The sequence below is a fragment of the Lycorma delicatula genome, chromosome 2 (genome assembly GCF_047948215.1).
Source record: "Lycorma delicatula isolate Av1 chromosome 2, ASM4794821v1, whole genome shotgun sequence".
In the NCBI taxonomy this organism is placed as follows: Eukaryota; Metazoa; Arthropoda; class Insecta; order Hemiptera; family Fulgoridae; genus Lycorma; species Lycorma delicatula.
Window position 1 is genome coordinate 127,723,145 of NC_134456.1, and position 8,641 is coordinate 127,731,785.

Genomic DNA, 8,641 nt, shown 5'->3' on the forward strand with positions numbered 1-8,641 from the left:
ATTTATAAATTACTAAATGCGAAGCAATAATAGTTAAAGTGTCTATAATTGAATGGATATTTCTGAAATAATAAAAAAGCTGACTGTCATGAACTTTACAGAATACACTTCTTCAACTAATTCATATGTCACTGTTAGGCGACCCCCTATGCTACTCATCACTTATTTTTTTACTTCCTTGTACGAAGTAAAGGAAGTATTATAGTAACTAAAATACTTCGTTTACTTCTACAATGAAGTACTGTGATCGCGAAAAATTTCAGATTTCAACGGAAAAATCCATTTTGATAATCCCTGAATCAATTTTAACTAGTTCGGCGTGATATCTGTACGTACGTATGTATCTCGCATAACTCAAAAACGATTAGCCGTATTATGAGGAAATTTCGGATTTAGGCAGACGTTGTCAGCGGAAGATGTATCAGGAGATATGGAAACTAAAAGTTTAACAGATTTTCTATTGTAAGTTTTCATAACCAGGAAGATAAATCATTCTCTAAGGTTTAGTAATGGCTTGCAGCTCTCCTAAATATTAAACAGTTTAGGAGTGGTGCCTTGATTGAGGTAATGGAATATGATCGGAGTTGGAAGCTTTTATCCTTTAAAAATTTAGGAAAGGATGAGATATTAGTAGAGCCCCACAGTACACTAAATACTAGCAAGGGTATGATCTTTTGCTTGACTTTGTCGATATTGAATTAGCAGATATATCAGAAGAACTATCCCCACAGTCAGTCACTTCTGTGCAGAGGATAATGAGGAAGGAGAATGGTGTTATACCAACATCATCACTTATTCTAACCTTTTCCATTCCCACTGTCCCTGATAGAATAAAAATTGGATACCTGTCTGTCCATGTGTGACCATATTTACCAAACCTATGACAGCTTTCAGTGTCAGTGGTTTGGTCACAATAAACTTGGTTGCATAAAGGAACATGTTTGTGCACATTGCAGCCATACAGGTCATGATGATAGTTCATGCATTGAGGTAGAAAAATGTATTAACTGTAAAGGTCCGCACTCTGTAAGGTCTCAGGAATGCCTCCTTTATAAGGAAGAAAAGGCTATATGTACTAAACAGAAAGTAGCCTGTCAGGAGAATAGAAAATCTTTCAACATGAGAAATCCTTACAACCTGATGTTAGTTATATCTAGGCTCGTTCTAGAAATATAAAAACAGAAGGAACTGTACAAAAACATAATGAGTCTGCATCGTGCAAAGAACTGATCAAGTTGGTACAGGCTTTGACTGACCAGGTAAAATCTCTCACTTCTGCTATTGCAGCGTTGAGTACTGGCAAGAAGAAAGAAAGTTTTGTTGAAAAGACTGAAAATGGTGTATTGAAAACCACTTCAGTTAGTACACCAAATAAAACTGCCGCTGCACCAACAACGCAGCAAATAACTAAGATCCCGTTGAAGGGGTCGACAAAAATATGATTGCCTGGTACAGTATTTCCGGCCTCCAAACTCCAAATCTCCACTGCCATATGGAGGCGGATGAAGTGCCAGAAGAAACTAAGCACTTCCTTTAACTTTAACACCAAAAAAAAAACCAAATAGTATTTGACAAAAATCTACACGCACTAATTTAATATATAAAAAAAAAGTATTTTTTCAATGACTACAAGTATTATTCAATGAAATGTTTGTGGCCTCCGTTCTCACCATGAGAATATTGAAATCCTTCTAAAGGAAAAAGTTCCTTCCTATCTGCAGCATATTCACCTTTGTCCACTGGATGATTTGTCCTTTTGCAGATACATTTGTGAAAGATGGGACTATCAAACTGGGCAGAGGATGAGAACGTGTGGCTGTTTTCCTAAAGGAAATAGTGTTGGCCTCCCAACTCTAGTAAGGATGATCATCTCACCTCACCACTAGTGAGGATGATCTGTCCAGTCTGTTTTCCCAAATTCCTTTACCCGCTTAATAACTGGCGCCCACCACTATTCATGGGGTTCACCATCATGTTCTTTCTGAGAAAATGTAGTTGATCGACTGAGGCAGAACTTAGATCTTTGCTTATTGAACAATGGATCATCTTCATGCATCGATCTGTTGTGTTCAGCATCACTGTTTCTAAGTTTTAACTGGTGCGTTTCCAAACGTAACTTTCTGGAAGCAATCACAGATCGTTTGTTATCTAGGTTAGTAGTAGTGATTTTCCTCAGAGTCAGCTACTCAGATGGCTGGTTGGGAATTCAGACTGGATCAGGTACAAAGATTCAATTAGCTAGTACGATGAAAGTGGTGATGCAATCCACCAACTTTCTGTGTTTACACACCTGATACTCGATAGTGCAAATAAATATATCCCCCTAACATCTGGAAAAACCTAGATGACCTTTTTTTTCCTTACTCCCCTACACTGGACTCCCAATTAAGCATAGAACAGTGTAGGGGGTGTCCTTTCTATTCTAACAGCTCTTCCCTCCTACTGACAGTATGTCCAGCATGGCAGGTCGGGCTGCCAGTCGGTTTTTTATTTTATATTATATTAGTAAGTAACCTATTAGAGTACTCCACTTCCTGTGTAGTTTTTAGGTTCCATGTTTCTCCAGTTAACCCAGTTGAGGTTTGGTTTACTGCATCTGCTTGCAGAGAAAATTCCAATTAATTTGATACCAACATGACCACTTTATGTGAGGGGAGTCCACCTAATTGAGTTCCCAAAGTTCTGGAGAGGGGAGGTTTTAAGTCTCACACTTAACAAAAAAATCCAAAAAACGTTTGGACACAAATTCTTCATGGGGCGGGAGGGGTCAATTCCGCATATTTTGACACCCCACATGACCACTTTTAAATATGGGGTCAGGAATTGTATCCCACCAAAAATGCAATAAAACTTTTCAGGAGGGATAGGGGGTCCGGATCGGTAAAAATCCGGAGGGTGACATGTAGGATAGGAAAGGAATAAAAAAGGATATGAAAAATTCCCTTTATAAAAGTCATTAGCATGTAGAAAAAATTTGTAAGTGAAACTCGCAAGCAGTGATCCTATATGAGGCTATCCATCTTCCAGTTGTCATTATTTAGAAACTTCCACAAGGGGTCCCCCTGATCCCTCATCAAGAACGGTCCACATCAGCGAACCATCCTCTCCAGATCGAGGCTGCCCTCCCTAACTAAACACACACACAGTTACACATGATCAAGGTCCCAACCGTCGCAGGATTTTGTCTTCAATAATCTAGAAGCTAGCTTCTCCGCATTTTCCCAGGCTTGCCTACTGGAAAGCATATAACCCATAGTCCTGGAGTAAGCCAGGTTAAACCCAGCTCCTGTCGAACACCATCCCACCTACAACAGTGGTATATGGTGTGCTTCGGTGTGCCCTATGATTTGTAGTTCCTATACCTAGATGACCTGCTGTTCCTTGGTGGAACAAAGAATGCAGGAGTGCATTAGGCGATCTTCTCAGGGCTTTGTGTAATTTCAATCGTAAGCTGGCTGAAATGCTCTGTGCCTACACAATGCGAGGGTTGTATGCCGTTGAGTGTTTTGGTGTGCTAAGCGGAAATCATGGCCAAACTATGTCGATACCATTTCGAACAACTCCATCAAAGGTTGTTTATAGAAAGGTACGGGCCATGTGTGGATCAGGACAATCACCACCATCAACTGGGTTAAAAGCAACTGCATTCTCATTACTGCGCTATTTGATGTGGTGAACACATTTGGTTACTTTCTTAGGTTAGTTTCAGTAACATCATTCTACTGTCCTAAGATTATTAGGTAAAAGCTGCAGGTAGAAGTTGTGCCTTTTATTATCAGAGATTTGCAAAAAGAATTAAATATTCCTTTTTATTTTTATGAACTAAGATATGCGTTAAAAAATTTCTGTAACACTTACCCTGGAAATGATAATATCAGGTTCAGTATGTTATTTCACCTCCCAAAAAGTGCATTATGACATCTTTTGACTTTTTACAATAAAATATTCTCTGACCAGGTATTTCCAGATTCTTGGTCAGAAGCATTAAAAAACCCCGTACAAAACCTGGTAAAGATAAAAATGCTCTTCCAGTTATCGTTCTATAGCCTTGACCAGTACCCTGTGCAAGTTGATGAATCGTATGATAAACCGTTGTCTAGTCTGGTACCTTGAGAGAAACGCTTTATTTGCCCCCAAACATTTCCGCCAAGATAGGTTGGTTATCTATCATGTAGTTGCTCTGGAATCTATTCAAAATGCCTTCCTACTTCGCCAAGTCCTGGTTCTGGTATTTTTTTATATGCAAAAGGTATTTTTTTATAAGACAAGGCTTGGAGGAGGGAAATCCTAAATAAACTGCACGAATGGAGTATTCAAGGAAATCTCCTTGCCTTTATCAGGCCTTTTCTCAGCAGTTGGTCCTTTTGAGTACAAGTTGGAACGACGATATCCGAAAGTTTCACAGTAGAAAACGGAATACCACAGAGAAGTGTCCTAAGTATTATTTTATTTGCGTAGCATAAATAATATATCAAACTGAGTGAAAAAACCTGTTATCTGTTCTTTATTTGTTGATAATTTCTCAATTTACATAACATCTAGAACTTTAGCTACTAGCAAGAAGTTGTTCTAAAATGCAATAACCTGTTTAGAATCAAAGTGTAAAACAACTGGATTCATGTTTTCACAGGAGAAAATGAAATGCATCTGCTTTTCATGCTTGAGGGAAGATACTGACCCTCAAGTGTTTTTACATGGTGAACCAGTTGAAGCATCCACACGGGTTAGATTTTTAGGAATGTGGTTTAACCAATGATTAACGTGGGTAACACATTTAAAGGAGCTGAAGGTAAAATGTTTAAAAATGTTAGACATACTGAGATTTTTTTTCTAATATTCATTGGGGAGCTATTTGAGTATGCATTTTGCTCTTCTACTGAGCTCTAAGTCTGTTCTCAGTTGGACTACGGTTGTGTGGCTTATTCATCCACTTGATACACTGCTCTTAGAATGCTAGATGCAGTCTATCATTCATTCATCCAACTTGCTACAGGTGCATCTTGTTCAAGTCCTGAGGTAAGTCTACAGGTAGAAAGTAGTGAGCCTCCTCTTTTGAATAGAGAGAATCAAATGATGTGCATTTATGTAGCTTGTATTAAAGTGCAACAAAATCATTCAACCTTTGACGAAGTATTCTCTACTCAACAGAGTTGATACCAGGAACAGTCTAGATCTATTACTCCACTAAGCATCAGAGCTCACTGCCTTATCTCAACTCTAAACATACAGTTACCTCCAGTCCTTAATGTAGCTCCATATTACCCCCTTGGCAGTCTTCCCTCATTAATTACTGTTTTGATCTTTGTCAGTATAACAAAAAGAACACAAATTCGGTTATTTTGCAAAACAAATTTTATAATATTATAAATAGTATGAATCCTGATGCTTTATACGGATGGCTCTAAAAAATGTTAATTCTGTTGGTTGTTATTTTGTGGTAGGCACATCCCACAAAAGCATAATACTTATTACATATAGAACATACATGTGGCCTCCACAGCATCTCTGGTATTTTTGTTGCAGAGCTGTTTACTATAAATAAGGCCTTAAATACAATTAGCCCAACATTTCGACATGTACTTGTTTGCTCGTATTCCATGAGTGCCTTACAGGCGTTTAGTGATGTATACTCCAGACACCCTGTTGTTTGTGAGATTCAGTGTGTTATTTCACCAATGACTAGATGTAATACAACAGTAAGCTTCTGTTGAATCTCCAGCCATGTAGGAACTTCAGGCAATGAGCACACAGATAGTGCGGTAAAAGAGGCTTGTTTTCAACCTACTTTTAACTATTGTGTTGCTTCTAACGATCTTGTTTGTTTTCTGAAGAGGTTAGTTCATGATGAGTGGCAAAATGAGATGCTACTATTAACAATAATATCCAATTAAGCACATTGTGTCATCGTGGAGCTCCTCATGCAGAAATAGCTGTCGAGAGGAGGTTATTCTTTGCCGTTTATGAATGGGGTACACTCGTGGATGTCTGATGACACAAGCAGATGCACCCCTTTGTGCTCTCTGCGACTAACAACTAACAGTGCACCATATCCTTGTGGATTGTATCTGTTATTCGGCATTGCATCGCAAGTTTAACCTAGGGGTTAACATGTGAACTGTTCTAGGAGATAATGAAATGTTGTTATCTTATGTTTTACGGTTTCTTAGTGCTGTCTGTTTGTACTCAAGTATTTGAACTGTAGTGTTTCAGCTATTCATGGCAATTGCCGTAAAGCACATGGTAATTTTATTGTTTTTATATAAAGTGATATATCTTTTTTTATTCAATTGTTTCTACAAATATATAATCCGAGCACTGAAAGAAAGGGTAGTTTGCCCAGAAAAAACTGAATGCTTTTGGGACCCTTAGATTGCTTGAAGTGATTTGTATAAACAGCAGAAAATAAAAAAATACATACAGCAATTATGAAATTAAGTGTTTTCCAATAATAAAAATGTCTTTGAGTAAGATGAAGGTACAATATGATGTTCACTATTCAAGAGGAGATCATTTAAGAAAATTAATTATTCCTAAAGTAAATTAGAAATGTATTGTTATTGAAACAATGTTACTTTTTTTTGTCTTTTATGAGAATAGTGTAACTATTACAAAAGGGATTTTGATGAATTGTATGATTTAATACACAAAAATAATCTCAATTCAGTATTAATCTGAGATTTTAACAGTCCTACAGATGACAAATAGATAATAAAACCTTGTGGTCATGGTTGTTGTTAATGAATTAAATTCAAAAGTTTGAATTTATTAGATACATTAGTTTTAATTTTGGTATTGGTAGAACAGAAGATAACTTTTTGAGTGAATTTACTTTTGCCAGGTCTCAGAACTCAGTAACTGATTCATAAGCTACTTTTACTATTAGAATACCATTATACTATTTCATTTAGAATCACCACAGAAAACTTTTAGATCACTTTTTGATTATTACAAAAATTAGCATGGTGGAGGAAGTAAATGATATTGTTCTTCTATTATTACCAGATCTAAAGTAAACTGATCAAGAGAAATTAATCTCTCAAAACAAAATGACTGCCCTAATTGAAAAGGAGCCTCATGATATGTGATCAACAATGATCTCACAATACAGAAAATTACAGGAAATGTTTCCTAGGTATTGTCAATGAGTCCATGTTTCGATGGCATGTCAGCGTATAAAGTATGTTCAGGTTCAAAAGTATCTCGGGGTGTTTCTTGATGAGAAACTGCAATTTAAGAAGCACCTTCAATACATCGTGGAGAAGTTCTGCAATGCCTTCTTCAGTATTCGATGTGTGCTCAATCCTGATTGGGGTCTTAATTTTAAGACCATGAGTATCCTGTATAAAGGCATGCGCAAGGATATTATACTACAGGTGATTCAAAGAAACAGGAAAATTAAATAATGTTAATGAAAAATTTTTTTTAGAAAATGAATTTTATTTCATGTAATTGTACAAATGTTGCCATTTTAGGATACATACATTTTAGTTTATTTTTTAAAGATGACATCTTGCAGGTGACCTCTTCTACGTAAACACTCACAAAGTCTCTTCGTTAAATTGTTCATGGTTTGATGTAACATCTCAACTGGAATTTCCGCAATTGCTTCTCGGATCTTTGCCTTCAGTTCTTCCGTTGTAGCAGGTCTACTGTGGAACACTTTGCTTTTAAGGTGACCCCACAAAAAGTAATCGCAAGCTGAGAGATCAGGCGATCTGGGAGGCCATCTAATGTTACTGAATTGCAAGTCCTTCACTAACATTCTTCGAACACTTGAACTATGCAATTGTAAAGATGCTGAGAGACGACGGATTGACTGATGTGGACTTTGTGTGACAGCATCTTGTAAAGCTTGAACATTCTGTGGTGTACGGATGGTTCGCTCACGGACTGGAGGTTTCTTTTTCATTGCTGAACCAGTTTTCTCAAAATTAGATATCCATGTTTTAATTGCATGTGCTGATGGAACACGGTCATGCCGTCTCAGATTAAAATGACGGCGAAATTCTCTACCTGCTCCCTCCACACTGTCATTGTTTTTGTAAAACGCTTTGATAGCAAATGCACGTTGCGCACCACTCCAAGGATCCATGACAACTAAATGGAAGGTTAGGTTAGAGAGGCTGGCGCCACTTATCAAGTGGTACCAATCGCCCACAGCTACCAACACAACTTTCAAAATTTCCCGTTTCTTTGAATCACTCTGTATATGCGGCACCTGTTTGGGTGGATAGGCTAAAATATAAAAGTTATCAGGATATATTATTATGGGCCCAATGCCTAATATTGTTGACAGTAATGGGTGGTTACCATATTATTTCACAGGAAGTAGTCTTGGTGATTGCAGGCATGAAACCGATAGACTTGATTGCATCTGAGAAGCAGCAGTGGTGGTATGTCGTTAAGAAGTCCAGTGAGTTGACTTTAGATAAAGTTTGAGAAATTAAACAACATGGCAATGCCTTGTGGCAGGCCAGGTGGGATGAGACAGAGGGTGGGGATTATCTGCATGATTTCTTTCTAAATATTGTTGGTTTGCGGGACACCTCTTGGGTACATCCTAGTAAATATGTGACGCAATTTCTTTCTGGCCATGGTGCTCTTAGGGACAGACTGCAGAAATTTGGCCTGGTAAATTCTG